General features: G+C 33.0%; 1 protein-coding gene across 5 annotated transcripts in view; it reads left to right on the top strand.

The window, feature by feature from the left end:
• SLC16A7 (solute carrier family 16 member 7) overlaps positions 1–15,697 on the top strand; it is a 163,097-nt gene that overhangs the window by 131,209 nt on the left and 16,191 nt on the right. The gene's annotated exons all lie outside the window — the stretch shown is intronic.

Genomic DNA, 15,697 nt, shown 5'->3' with positions numbered 1-15,697 from the left:
GCCACACAGGAAAATATGCCATTTTAAAATGAAAAAAAAAAAAAAAAAGGAACAAGTCTGCAATAAAGTGGGATAAAGTCAGAAGTCTACCAATTCCATGTAACCATTCTCAAATATCACGCACATCACTGTGCCTTATCGTAGGTAACCATGAGGGTATTTTTAAATGAAATACTGTGTGGCCCTCTGGTTTTGCATTATATTCAAACATAAATTTAACCTGCAATTTCCACTGGCTCTTTTAACTGCTGCTTCTTAATATATATTTATCATGGACTATTTCAGAGTAAGTAAAATATAAATTTTATGTAATGGAGGTTACCATATATTTAAATACACACCAATATTAGACTAAAATTAAACTCTCAAGTAACACTTATCAAGTATAAACTCAAGTAACACATATCAAGTACACTATTCTATGACTGGTACCACAGAAAAAGAGAGAAGCAGAATGCATTCATTTGTACTTCAAGGAGATGACCATCTACTTGAGATAACAAGATGTGGGTAGAAAAGTATACTTTAAGGCATGGTTTTAATAAGAACTCAAGGCAAGAGGTGGTGAGATTTATTCCCACAATTGACAATAGACGGCGTCAGTGGTTGGAAACAGGAGAGCAAGGCTCCAAGGACAGACCCTCATAGACATGGTGGAGTTTGAGTCTTAAAGGAAGAGCAAAACATGAGTAGAAACTTGAGTAGAGAGCAAAGGATAAGAGGAAGATAATAGATCATGAAAGAATGTAAAAAGCAAAGTGGAAAACTGTGAAATTGAAGACAGGTAACATGATGAATGGGCCATATCTCATTTTTAGGTATTTAGTATTTATTCTGAAGCTGATAGACAACAGTTTTAAGAAGAAAAACCATGATCAATAATAAGCTTTTTGAAAGATCACTCTGGTCATCTAGTTGTGTCTTGTAATAGGCAGTGCAGACTTCAAGTAAGAAAACAGAACAAGGATGGAAGAAGAAAATGGTTTTAAAGTATATTTAGGAACTAGAATTGACAGTACTTTGTAATTAATTTGATGTCAGATACGAAACACAAGGAGTAATTTAGGATGATGTCTAGCTTTTTGGCTTGATTGAATGGACAGTGATGTCACTAAATATAATCAGAAATACAGGAGCCAAGAAAATTTTATTTTAGAGGCTTGAATGAAGCTATATTTGTAACTCAACTAGTTTTGAGGTGTCAGTGATATACACAGCAGAAATGCTAGAAAGGGCTTGCTGTCCTGTTCCGTAATCATTAAAGAGTTCTAGTTTGGAATTTTGGATTTGGAACCTCTATAGTAAAGTCTAAAGAAAGCTTAGAGAGTAAAATAAAAAGAGGGTTTTCACATTTAATGTTAAGCCGAGCAAAAGCAGACTGTAAGTTAGTGTATCATTACTATTGTTATCTTCATCAAGAGGACCCATAAGGGCTTCCCTGGTGGCGCCATGGTTGAGAGTCCGCCTGCCGATGCAGGGGACACGGGTTTGTGCCCCGGTCCGGGAAGATCCCACATGCCGCGGAGCGGCTGGGCCCATGAGCCATGGCCGCTGAGCCTGCGCGTCCGGAGCCTGTGCTCCGCAGCGGGAGAGGCCACAACAGTGAGAGGCCTGTGTACTACACACACACACACACACACACACACACACACACACACACACACACAAAAGAGGATCCTTAAGAGTATCCCAGTTTAGTTCTAGCCATATCGGGATTCCTCAGAGGCTCTACACCCCTGCATTTGAATCTAGCAGGAAATTATTTTAGTTTTCCTTCAAAGAATATTGACAAAGTAGACACCAGAATAATTAGGGATTTCATGGATGAAGATGTCCTTGCAATGCTCTTTTTCCCCAAAGTCAGGCAAGCAATATTTAGTGTTCTTTGTGTTTAAAATGAATGACAGTTCACTACTAAGAAATATACATACATACATATAGTTACATAGTAATATGAAAGAAAGGCTCTAACAATTAAGTTACCATTTAAGCAGAAATTACTACAACTATTAAACTATCTTATAATAAAGTCATTGTTGTGCTACATATTTGAATAAATCAATTATTAATTACAGTTGACCTTTGAACACAGGTTTAGGGGCACCGACCCCTTGCATGGTCTAAAATTCAGACTTCCCTAAAACTTAACTACTACTAGCCTGCTGTAGACTTACTGATGACATAAACAGTTGATAACCCATATTTTGTATGCTATATGTATTATATACTGTATTTTTATAATAAAGTAAGCTAGAGAAAAGAAAGCATTAAGAAAGTCTTAAGAAAGAGAAATACCTTTATAGTACTGACTGTATCTATCGATACTGTAAGTTTACGTCATTTGTTTACGAGATGAATCATCTGTCAGTACCTCTATCAACATTTGTCTTACACTATACAAAACACTGTAGATGTTATATGTATTACTAACAGATTTCAAAAATGAAAAGATATTGTGAAAAAGAAATTCATATTTATTTACAAGTATATTCATGCATTGATCATGAAGAAGCAGCAGTATGATTGCTTGATGGTAGCCTAGTGTAATTGATATGATTGTTTCACCATAGCCTAACCTATACACAACTGAATGCATATTATAAAATTTTTATGGCTATGTTGTTGCGGTCATATTCATAATACAATATTGGAAACATTGTTACATTTTTTTAAAAAACCACTTACCTGTGATGATAGGCTGATATACATGCATACTGTACAATAATGTAATTCTTTGAAAGCCAAGTCATAAAACAGTAGGAAAATAACATATTATTTTTATATTAAATATTACTCACCTTATGTCTATATAAGAATAAACCAATATCTACATATAGTTTAGGCATTCATGACATACCTTTTTCTTAATTTTTTGATATTTCTAAGCTGTATGGTTCATCTGCAAGTTTTTTCAAATCGTCCCAAATCTCCAAAAATTTTTTCAATATATTTATTGAAAAAAATCCACATATAAGTGGACCTGCACAATTCAAACCTGTTTTGTTCAAGCCAGTTCTGTCAGCTAGAGACATATAACAATGAAATTATCATTTAATACAAGGATTCAAAGTATATATATCTCTATGGAAAAATAATACAGTATATTTATAATTTTTTTCTAATTGTTTTCTAACTCAGTGTTCTAATGAGTTAAAACACTAGACTGTATCTTCCTATTCCCTGATCCCCACCACATATCTAGATCTTGTGATCTTACCCGCTTCTGTCTGGCTGAATGACACAAATCCAGTAAGAAAAGAGGAGCATAGAAGTAAAACCTCATGATTAAGAGGATGCAAGGTGCCTAGTTCACATTTTTTAAAGCAGATGATACCGCCAAATAGGTTCAATCCATTCTCAGACTCTAACCAATCAGGTTTGTAATTCCTTCTCTCTAGGTTTGACGTAGGAAAAGTGTAGATGGAGCTGTATAACTGAAAAGGGTGTAAGCAGAGGTGATCTTTGTGTAGGAAGGGGAAATAGAACTTATTTCTTAAACAATTGCAGAACTCTTTCCTATTCATTACCTCATTTGATTCTCCAAAGATCCTGTGAAGTAGTCTATAGACCATAGACGGTAGAATGAACACTGAGTTTCAGAGGCGCTGTAATTACCCTGAGTCACTAACTTACAAAGTTGATCTGAGACTTGATGATAAAGATTTCCTGATTTTTGTAAAGCATTATATCAGAGTGATTGTGCTGTGTGCTATATTAATATACATACTTCACTTTCCATCAGATACAGCATATCCATAAGTGTGTGCCTTACAGTTAACTGATTTGGGGGCATCTATGCCTGAAAAATAAACGCATCTTCATTGGTTAGACTGCCTTAAAATAACATTATTTTAGTAGTAATTTTTTCGTTTTGGGGTCTTGTTGCTATTTTTAAGGCTGTCAACTTTATTATGTAATTTGATATATAAAAATATTCTTGGGTTAACGACCAGATTTTTCATGACTCTTTTGGATGGATTTTTTTCTATTTAAGGAATGACTTCTCTATTTTCTAAAAGTAGATATATTTTAATCCATTGTGTGATAATTACTGGCTATGAATATAATGACAAGCATGTAACTTGGAACTTTCATCCTTATTCAGAATGGTAAAACTAAGCAAACATCCTATCCTACTATTTATGATAAAGTGTAAAGAAGTATCTAGTACAGTACCTAAATTAAAATCTGTCTATCTATCTACCTACCTGTCTATCTGTAGAGCTCCACTTTTCATAGGCAATTACATTCTTAGAAACATTAAAATAGTACCCTATTTTCTTATTCACCAAGTAAAATTTACTTCCTATTTATGGGCTTTTTTCTTAATACCTTTTGGCCATAATTAGGGAATTATTAAATTATAAATTCCACTTATGTTCCATTGCTCCTGCACAAGTTATTAGACGAAGGAAAAAATCTAGACTCCAAAAAAGGGATACAGTTTTTTTTAAATAAATAGAAATCAACATCTCTCTAGAGACCTATGGATTTAAGACTCACCAAGAAATATTTTATTGGATAACTTTGGAATAAATTCAGAGGAAAACATACTAGTTCAGTATGCTTTGATGTTCTGCCTCTGAGTGATAGAACAATGGTCTGTTTAGGGGTGAATTATGCAAACATTGAAAGCTGTGTCTTTTCAGCAGAATTATTTTAGGTCAGTCCTTATAAACTTCTTGTTTCTTCAATTGTAGTCGTTATTAGAATAACATTAAACCTAGCTATTATGTGTTTCTAATGAGATTTATCTGTGGATCAGAAATAGATGGCCTGTTGTTTTCAGTGGCCATAGAGAAACTTAAGTGTTTTTGTTAGGACCCTGGGATTTTTTCACCTCCATGGACCACATTAGTTTAAAAAAATCATAGATTATAGCAGCTAAGAAGTACACAGACAATATAACTCTGCTATTCCAAGAACAAAACAGTCCAGACTTAGGTTTTGTGAAACTAAAACTGTCTAATCTTGAGATTTTTATTTATATTGCAGACAAAAAATACTGGCATTTCTAGGAGTAAATCTAGATTTCGTTGTTCCTGAAATATTGTATCTTTTGGAGGAATCTCTTTGAAAAAAAATATAAAAGCATCTTTTCATATTTTACTAAGTATACGACCTTGTGGATATATCTCTAAGCCTTTAGGCCTTGCAAGGAACCCATGCAAGTACAGGGCTCTGGAGCTTAAGTTGCTTTAGCTTTACAGTAAACCTACATTTGGAAGTAGTAAAAAGATGTGAATCAAGAAGTAAATTGGTTAATGGCTTCATTACCATTAGTTAAATATTTGATAAGGTTGTACATGGATTCGCTTGTTAAATATTAAACCAAATGTATTTGTAACCAGCTAGTTTCCAATATTTCCAATATTTAACTCCATTTGTAAGAAATTCAGATGTCTCTTGACAATATGATCTTTAATTGCAGGGATTACTACCAAAGATGCTTGTATTTGCAGGTAGAATATTTTAAACTTTTCTTGATCTCTACGGCCTTCATTCAGTGCAGCTTAGTCAGAGTGAGTCCCGGGAACATGGAACTATTCATTGTTAAATAATCAGTAGATAAGATTTAGGGTTTTTTGCTTTGTGTTGTTTTTTCTTTTCCTGTGTTAGAAACATTTGTGTCCTCTCAATGTCTAACAATAGGTCTGTAACTCTTCGAATATTTGGTTCATACATTTAGTATTTAAGTTCAACTTGGGGGATATACAGAGGCATTCTTTATTGTTTGTAATGGAACATATAAAATCTCAATGCATTTGTGATTCTCCCACTAGTAGCCTGTTATAAAGATGTAAAGTTTGTTGCATCTGAGTCTATTTATTCAACCCTTCTACTTCCTTTACCTTTGTTTGGCTAACATAAATTATTTTATGTTTCTTTTTAACTAATCAGCATGACAAATCTTAATATACAGTTTTATTTGAAGCATAGATTGCTCTCTAGAACACATACCATGAGTACCTGTGTGTATCAATGAACACCTGTATTTGGCATTTCTAGTTAAGCAATAACTATTCAAGTGAACAATTCACATTCTTAGCAAGAAACAGAAGAAAATGCTGGATGCTGAGTCATAATTCCTTGGAAATAACAATGCCAAAATGCCCAAGGAAACTCTGGGCAGGGCTATACATTTTCACATATTTCTCTATTTGTTCCCTTGGTGTCAGACCTCTAAACCAAATTCAGAGCATTTGCATGGTGTTGGGGCATAATTCCAATATTTACTCAAAGAGAAATTCTGAAGGTGGTCATTCTACGGAAAGAATAAGTAGGATGGGGCTTAGGCTTGTTGTGTTTGATCTTACCAGTTTTGCTCACTATATTCTGCTAAGGGGCTTCTTTCTTTCATTTTTTGGGCCCTCACCATATCACCCCCATATAGGATGGGTGGTACACTTTAGCTCTGGCTGAACTGTTTTCTAATATAAACTGACTCAAGCTAACACATGAAGAAAGTTTACCAATCTGCTGCTTTTTATGAACTGTGTCTAACTTTGGAGTCAAAGTTGCTCTGCCTTAATTTTGGGGAAATTCCATAAGTTGTGTATCTTAAGCCAGAATGGCATGGATAAATAAGGAGCCTTTGTCTTTATACCCTCTCTTAGAATTCATCATGGAAAGCTTTCTTATTAAGTTGTTTCATTCTACCTTGAATATCTAAATGGAATGTCTCAAGATAAATTCATAATTACATTTTCTTTATTATAATAGTATGTATATAGTATGACATTGACTGTGAATTGGATGTTAGGTTTTATAAAATTTTGAAAATCTGCATCTGAGCTTGTGTATTATTTCTATGTATGCTTAAAATTAGCCAGTGACCTTGCAAAATGTCCGTTAGACACATTCACTATCAAGCAACAATTCCCAGAGCTCAAACATGTCTAGAGGTTTTCTTAGAATTTTCTCTCTACTACAAATTATTGTGCAAGGAAAGAATAGAAATGGTGACTTCTTTCTGAAGCAACAATGGGATCTAAATACCAAATGATTTGATGACCACTGTCATTCATATAAATGAATGAATGAGCATAGGACCATGAAATGGTAAATTTTGCATTCTGTCTTTATTTGAACTTACATTTCTATTATACTTCTGAAAATTATTTTTGTGTTTTTAACTATTTCTAATCCCTTTTTGCTTTCTTTGCAAAAACACTGCATATAAATATAAATTTTTAAAAAAATTTTCTGGGATCATAAGGCACTACTTGTTAACAGAATTATTCTTACTGGGCTTCATTATAATATTATTACAGCAAATGTGATCAAAATAAGATAATTATTAAACAAAAAGTAAACATTTAGTGGAAAGGTATCTTTTAATGAAATAAATGGGCCTCCTATGTATCTCCAGATAATAATCTTTGTTGCTAGCTAAGCAGATACAAGGTTTCGTCTCAATTATATTCCCTTTTTGTTTTGTTTCATTTCTAAAAAAGTAAGCACTGAGTAAATTGTTCACATAATAAAGTAAACAATAATGGAAATTATTTGATTTTAGCAATATCAGTCAGTTCTTTGAAAATTGTTTGTAATGATCTATTAGCTAGCAATTCAATTAAGTCTTCCCTTAATTTTATGAAAAACAGAGAATTGGAAAGCATCTCATTTACAAAAGGATTATTTTTCAGTCAATAAGTTTCTCAACTTCTGAGAAGTTTACCAAAAACATTTACCAAATAATAAATATCTACACTGCTCTTTTATCATTTAGAGACAAATTTTTAATCCAATAAGCTTATGAAGGGTAGAGAAATTAAAATATACACCTTTTTCAATACAGTATTTGTAATTAAAAGTTTTGTCTGTCACATGTTTTAAGTCTATATTTGTGAAAATTTTGGAGATGCAGACTTAGGTCATTCAGTGTGTGGGAAAATGATGCCCTCTAACTTAATTAGTAAAGCCAGTCCCTACTCTCAAACTGATCAGTGAACTGAGATTTAATTTGTCCGAAAATGTCTGAATTGATTTTTAAATTCAAAAACATACTTTAATATGCTTTTGAGGATTATTGTAAAAGCACTGAAAATCAATATAGTATGCATCTTGTAAAAGTTAAGTCAAAATTAAAATGATAACATGAGCTCTAACATATTCATGTGTTTTTGCAAAGAGCTTAATAACAAGAACAAATCTATAGGCTGTTTCTGATACGTATTTTGAAATTATTCGGTGTAATATGCAAATAAGATTATTATTTATTTGTGAAGTAAGAATATGACAAAAGACACAATATTACTTTAGTAAATATGTATCTGAAAGTGTTTTAAGAATCAGGTGTAAACATTCAAAAATACCTTACTTTATATATACGTACTTATGAGCAGATTGCAGTTTTCTCTAATTATTTCCTTATGTGTCTGAACCACTCTCATTTACTAAACTCAGTTCCTTTAGAATATGACCACCACCACTCTTTTAGTGTGAGGTAGGGTCATTTTACCCCCAGCAACTAAGGAAACTCTTAAAATGTCTAGCATGTAACCAGCGCTATCTGTATTTGTTGATTGAATAAAGGAATTCCAGAACAAGTTACAAGGGCATAGGATTGTCAAACTTTATAAAGAAAGCTTAAAAATCACTTAGCCTAGTGATTTTCAACAATCATTCAATCAAGTGAATGGAACCCTGACAGAAATAAAAAGACTTGCTTTTTCTGGGATTCTTGTAGATATGAGAACCCACCTCTGTTTGAAGATAATATCCCCATGATTGCTTGAGCGCAGATGGCTGATTGCATGATAACTGGGGATATTCAGAGATATGCCCGAGGTTGTAAAACCACAACCAATTTTTTGCTACCTTATAACCCACATTGCCATTTATTCATTTCTCCATTTGAAACGAGAAACTAGTCATCTACTACGTAGCTTCTCAGAGAGCATCCCCCTCACTACCTTCCCAACAGAGTGATAAACATCTAATTTTTTGATGAGCAATTAATTAATGGAGTCAATTCCTATTAACTTAAACAGGAATGAACTGTGAATGTTCCAGAATCTAGGAATTCACGTGCATCTTTTCAAAGTTCTGTGCTTTTCTAGCATTCTTTCATAATCATGTTATTTTTTAATGCTACAAATGAAATTATGATCAATATGTCATGAATGATAACCGTTAATATTAAAATAGCAAGATTAACAGAAGGTAGAAAAGCTGATTTAGCACTTTACCTAATAATGAAACTAAAGATTGCCTATTTATTGTAGGAAACAATTTTTGATAAGTAATGTGCATTATTTTTTTAAGAAGTGTAAGCCGCTCTGGTAGGCACCATAGCAATTAAACTTAAAAACTATTTCAAAACTAGATCCAAATTAGTCATATAAGAAATTTATAGTTTAACATATTTTAAATTATAGCTTTTATTACTAACATATTTTAAAATTCTATTTGAAAATCTTGATTGAAAAAACATAAATGTCTAACCAACCTTCAGTTCTTAAGTCCCTCTACAATATTCTTAACATGTGGTCACATACTTCTGCTTGAACAGTTTAAGGCCAAGTAACTCCCTTTCAAATAATTTAAAATATCTTTCCTATACAAAAATCAACCTTCTCTAACTTTTGTCCTGTCTACTAACTCTCAATTGAAACTTTTTCAGATAATGAAAGAAAGCTATTGTTTTTCCTAAATCATCTTTATCCAAGATAAATATATACATTTTTTTCAACCGTTCCTTATATAACATTATATCAAGTGTTCATGTGTGAAATAACTCTCCTCTTCAAATAATCCACTTCTATTTATCTAGCCCAGAGTATTTCAGTGGGAGCTTAATGGAATTTGGGTTTGGACAATTCTTTGTGTTATGGATCTTGCACATTGCAGGAAGATTAACATCTCTGATCCCATCCATCAAACATTAAAAGTGCTCCAAATTCTAATGAAAACAGATGTGTTCTCTAACATTGCCAACTGTCCCCTACAAAGAATAGATTTTATCTCAGTTAAGAAGCTCTGATGGAAAAAAAAGTATATCAAAATCACAATGATATTATCTCACAACCCTTAGAATGTTTGTTATCAAAAAGACAAGAAATAATAAATGCTTGTGAGAATGTGGAGAAAAGGGAACCCTTGTATACTGCTGGTGGGAATGTAAATTGTTATAGGCATTATGGAAAACAATATGGAAGTTCCTCAAAAAATTTAAAATGGAGCTACCATATGATCCAGTAATCCCACTTTTGGGTACATATCTGAAGGAAATAAAGTCACTATCTCAAAGAGATATCTGCACTCTCATGTTCATTGTATTATTCACAGTAGCCAACCTAAGTGTCCATTAATGGATGAATAGATATAGAAAATGTGGCATATATATAAAATGGAATATTATCCAGCCTACAAAATAGGGAAATCCTGTCATATGCAACAGCATGGATGAACCTGCAGGACATTGTGCTTAGTGAAGCCAGGCATAGAAAGACAAATACTGCACGATCTCACTTATATGTGGAATCTGAAAAAGTTGGACTCATAGAAGCAGAGTGGAACGGGGGTTGCCAGGGGCTTAGGAGAATGGAGGAAATGAGATGTTGGTCAAGGGTACCAACTTTCCATTACAAGTTGAATAATTCTGGAGATCTAATACATCACATGGTGACTTAGTTAATAATAAGGTATTGTACACTTCAAATTTGCTAAGAGAGTAGATCTCAGGTGTTCTCACCACACACGCACACACACTCAAACAGTAACTATGTGAGGTGATGGGTATTTAATTAGCTTGACTATGGTAGCCATTTCACAATGTATACACATATCAAAACATGTTGTACAGCTTAAATACATACAGTTTTTTAAAATCACCTCTGATAATGTAGGTGGAGTTTTTGCTTTTCTGTTTTGTTTTTGCTTTTGGTAGTCACAAGATCTCTGTTACTTCAAGTCAGCACAAGGATGTTGACCTGGGTGGGACTTGCCAATATTAATTGGTGGACCACAGAACACTTCCTATAATCTAGGTTAATATTAATCATTACCGTTCTCCTAATATATCTATTAGTCCTAAATTCAACCTGTTTTTCCATGTTGTGTGTTAGAATTTCATTAGGGATATGCTAAAATGTCTTGAAAAGATTGATGTGCTATTGTCTGTATTTCTTTGACATGAATGTACAGAAAGAAATGATTTTAGCTTTAGTTGATAAACATGCTGGGTGATCACAGTTTCTTATTCTAGATTTTCATAAAAATTCCTTTAATAATCTATTCTAATCTGTTCTTAGAAACCCTCAGAATTTATGTCAAATTCATTAACTTTTGAAAAACATACTTTTGTTTGTTTTGGAGAAGTGGATTTATATTTCCATTATTCTGCTTTTCTCTAACGTATTCTCTGTTCTTTATACTTTAGCACATTGATTTAATTACCTTATCAGCATCTATCCATGTTTAGAGATACTCCTTTTTCATATTTTTCCATAAAAAAATCTTCATTTTCTGAGATTTGATTCTCATGCCTATCAAGTATCTCAGGTGTTACACATTTGCCCGTCTTGTCCCTTCTTTGGGTTACTATTCACGACTCTAGTTTTAACTTCCTCATCTGTATTATCCCTCTTCTCTTGAGTTTCCATTTCTACTCCAAAAATCCACACTTGGCTTCTATTTTAGTGATATTAAACTTATTTTGTATTTGTCTAACTTCTCCCTTTTCTGTATCAAATGATTAATATACTTCTCAATCTAAACTCATATTTCTAGATGTTTACAGTTACTCCTTTGTTTTTTATATTATTTCCTACATTCTGTATAAGATTTTTAAAAATCTTTTTAAAATCAAAATATACTACAAATACCTTTCTCTTTTCCTGGAGTATTGTGATGTTTGCTTCTGAAAACCAGTGTTTGCATCTCATATATCCAGTTAATTCTCTTTCTGCGTGTCTTCACTGCAGGTGCTGTTGCTACAAGTAGCATATGGTATTTTCTGGAGCTTGTTGTTTCCTCATTCAGAACATACACAGTTTATTTGTTAAAAATGGGGCTTTTTCATTCATTCATTTACGCTTGCTTTGTGAACACTAATATAGCTGGATCCACCCATAGAGGTTCTAGATGATGCCAAAAGATATAAAATGTCTTAATGTAGCTTTTTTTGGATAATATTGTCTTCTGGATTAACAGCAAAGTTACATAGATTAGAAAGTATATGCCCCACAATTAATTGTAAATAATGAGACTTCAAAGACCATTCTTAACCTTTTAAAAAATTGTATTGTGAATTAAGTGTGTGTGAGAGTGTGTGTCTGTGTGTGTGTGTGTGTGAAGATAGTTTGTGTAAAGAGGTTAAATGTAAGCTAAACACAAAGACAATGTCATATTTTATTTAAATCGCCATGAAGTTCAGAACACCAATAAACCCTTGTCAACTTAAAACTCTCATTTAATTTATGAATGTGTGTAATGCAATAAATTTGCATGCCACTTATTTCAGGAAACCTGTAAAACAAGCTATCGAACAAAATACCCAATTCTTCAAAGTAAAATTGAACAACAGCTTCTCAGTTGGACATGTGATTGAACCAAACCTTTTTATTCTAATTATTCTTGGTATTTCCAAATCATTATACCACAATATTTAAGGAAAAGTCATCTATTTTACTACAGGTTTATCTGCTGGGATGCTTTCAAGGTGAATACTCAATAGCCTTCCACACTAACTAAACACATTACCTCATTTAATAAGAATTTTAAATATAGGGTAACCATAGAATGGCATCATTCGGGTTCCAAGTCTACTGTGATACTCTTGGAACTGATAGCTTCTGTGTTTCAGCTTTTTCTTCAGGCCAGCTCTCTTTCTGTTCACAGGATGGCTGTTGTGGTTCAAGGCAACATATGCAAATGAGACAACTTTTAGGGATTTCCTGGTAACTCCTTTTAAGCAAAGGAAAACTGTTCCCAGAAATTGCTAATAGATTTCCACTCACTGGCCAGAACTGTGTCCTAAACCCAGCCCTCACACAGTCAGTGGAGAAGGGAATGAGATTACCATGATTGGCTGTCTTAGTCAATCAGGAGTGACGCCCACCTCAATACAGAGTTTAATTCTCTGAGCACGTGGCTGCACAGTAAAAAGCAGATTCCTGGAAGGAATCAATGTTCTCCCAAAAGAGGAAGTAGGAGAAAATGGAAGCACAATCAATAGCAAAGAGTGTTAGCCAAGGGAGGACTCACTTAAATATGTTATGATTTCTCTGATGATGACTATTTATACTCTGGAATAAGTAGAGAATACTAATTGTTACTACTCCATGGAACTTCATAACATGCTAGAACTTATATAAAATGTGCACAAAGAATACTTGGAGGGGCTTCCCTGGTGGCGCAGTGGTTGAGAGTCCGCCTGCCGGTGCAGGGGACACGGGTTCGTGCCCAGGTCCGGGAAGATCCCACATGCCGCGGAGCGGCTGGGCCCGTGAGCCATGGTCGCTTAGCCTGTGCGTCCGGAGCCTATGCTCCGCAACGGGAGAGGCCACAACAGTGAGAGGCCCGCGTACCACAAAAAAAAAAAAAACAAACAAACAAAAAAAAAAAACCACGAAAAAATCATGTGTGATGAGAATTTATTTCCTTGAAACTTCATTTTTCTTGTTAATACAATAAACCGAGTTGCTTTTAAGGTCGGAGAGAGATGTCAGATGGTGTTGTGTTTTACATCTAATGTTAGATGTCTCCTCGGGCTAATATTAAGCATTTAGAGATTTTTTACAAAATAAGCTTATTTTATTCTGTATCATAATTTTAATTTTGCCTCCACAACTATTACAAAGTAGAAATAATTTATGACATTTTATAAGCATTTAATATTAAGGGGTATGGAGTGTTGATTATTTCTAAATAAATCACTTATGGAAGTATATCTTTTTTGTGCTAGAAAAAGATTACATATAATTAGGTAAACATATCCCTTACAGGATATCATTTAACTAAGATATATAATTTAAAATAAAGTTACTTGTTAAAATTAGAACTCTCATTGCATCTTGACTGATACCACTGTAGAATTTATCAAAGCTTGCTCAAAAGAAGTGCCAACACCTCTCAATGTTGTCTTTAGTGGCTACTCTTAATCAGTCACAGTAATGGGACACAGCTTTGACGTGGTTGTCCCAATCTATAGCTATAATTATTTCCCATACATTGCAAATGAGGTTGTGATTCATAGACTATTTTCAAATTTAAATTTACACTATTTAGGCAAACACATTTATAGAATATAGTAATCAGTTTGTTAGTTATGTGGGCATCACGTAGAAAATGGAATATGTAATATCATATGTAATATCAGTGATACTGGGAAGAAATTGTTATTAGTCCAAGTATTGATAAATGCGTTTGAATTCATTCTGATAATCTAGTATTTATCAAAGCATCCATCACAGTTCTTAAAATAACTTTGTTGATTATTTTTTCCTCTGGAAAATAATGCATTCAGGATTATATTTGTGCTTTCATTATTTTATCCTTGGAGTCTGTCAACTGGCTTTATACCAGGAGCTCAAGAAATACTGCATTGAACTGATCTGAGTTGAATTGGTTAAGTAGTTTTAAGACAAGGAATTGACACCTAAATTCAGTAATTAATCAAGCTAATCAATTGATTCTGACTCTCCCGCTCTCAGAAAGGCTATTTGAATTTAACTTCATGCTTTTAATTAAAATGTTTATTTCCTAAACCAATGTATACGTTATAATAAATAACTATATTTTATATATAATAATATATATTATGTATATATATAATTTCTTCAGATGAGTTTTACCATATTAGGGACAGAATTCTATTCTTTTCACATCACCTTGTACAATTTTCATTGATTTTTTTCCTCTAACCCTGCTGTTCTTATAGAGCTGTCTTATATATGGCCCTTTTTAGGTTTATTTTGTTTGATATTAAATGCAAAATGTGGTATTTTGTTTTTGAGTTCTTTTTCTAAAATTATGTGTTATTATCGATATCCTTTCAAAAGATATTGTGGAGTAATATTAAAGACTGGCCACGAGTATTTATATTTATAGGTAAAGAATAAAAATATTAAGTATAGTTGTGTGAAAGAATAAGGTTGTATTGACAACTGAATCTCAATGTGTTTTAAATACCATCCATGTAGAAGCTCTCAAATGAAATGCAAATTTTTAAGTTTTAATATTAACTAAAAATTAGTTAATTTTTTCTAGGCTAAAAATTGGACTGAGAATTCTGACCTAATGTAATTTTTTTCCTCAAAGCAGTGCCCCTAGTTTCAGATGAAATATAATTTTAAGTTAAGAAGGAAATGTCAAAGCAAATAATTCACACTTGGACAGGTCTTATAAAGTGGTATACGGACTTTCATAGAATCTAAGATAGCCTCGATTGTTAAGTTGCACCACTATTTTATGAAGTACCACTAAAGAAAAAAATGCTGCACGTTAAAATAAGACACACCAACTCTTTCTTAATATTTAGATTTTTATTTTATAATTACTAAAAGAGCTTTTTTAGACATAGATTATTTTAATCATTTTAATCACTCCTGAATATTTATATGTGCACACACACACATACAAATATATCAGAAAATGTATGTTAAATACATTGCATAAGGCATTCCTAAAACTTCATCCTGTTTAGTATCTAGCTCTTCTACAGTACGTTTTGAGTCAGAGCGCTCGATGT

This window comes from Stenella coeruleoalba (genome assembly GCF_951394435.1).
Source record: "Stenella coeruleoalba genome assembly, chromosome: 11".
Taxonomy (NCBI): Eukaryota; Metazoa; Chordata; class Mammalia; order Artiodactyla; family Delphinidae; genus Stenella; species Stenella coeruleoalba.
Note: the sequence above shows the minus strand (reverse complement) of the source record. Positions and strands in the feature narration are given on the sequence as shown.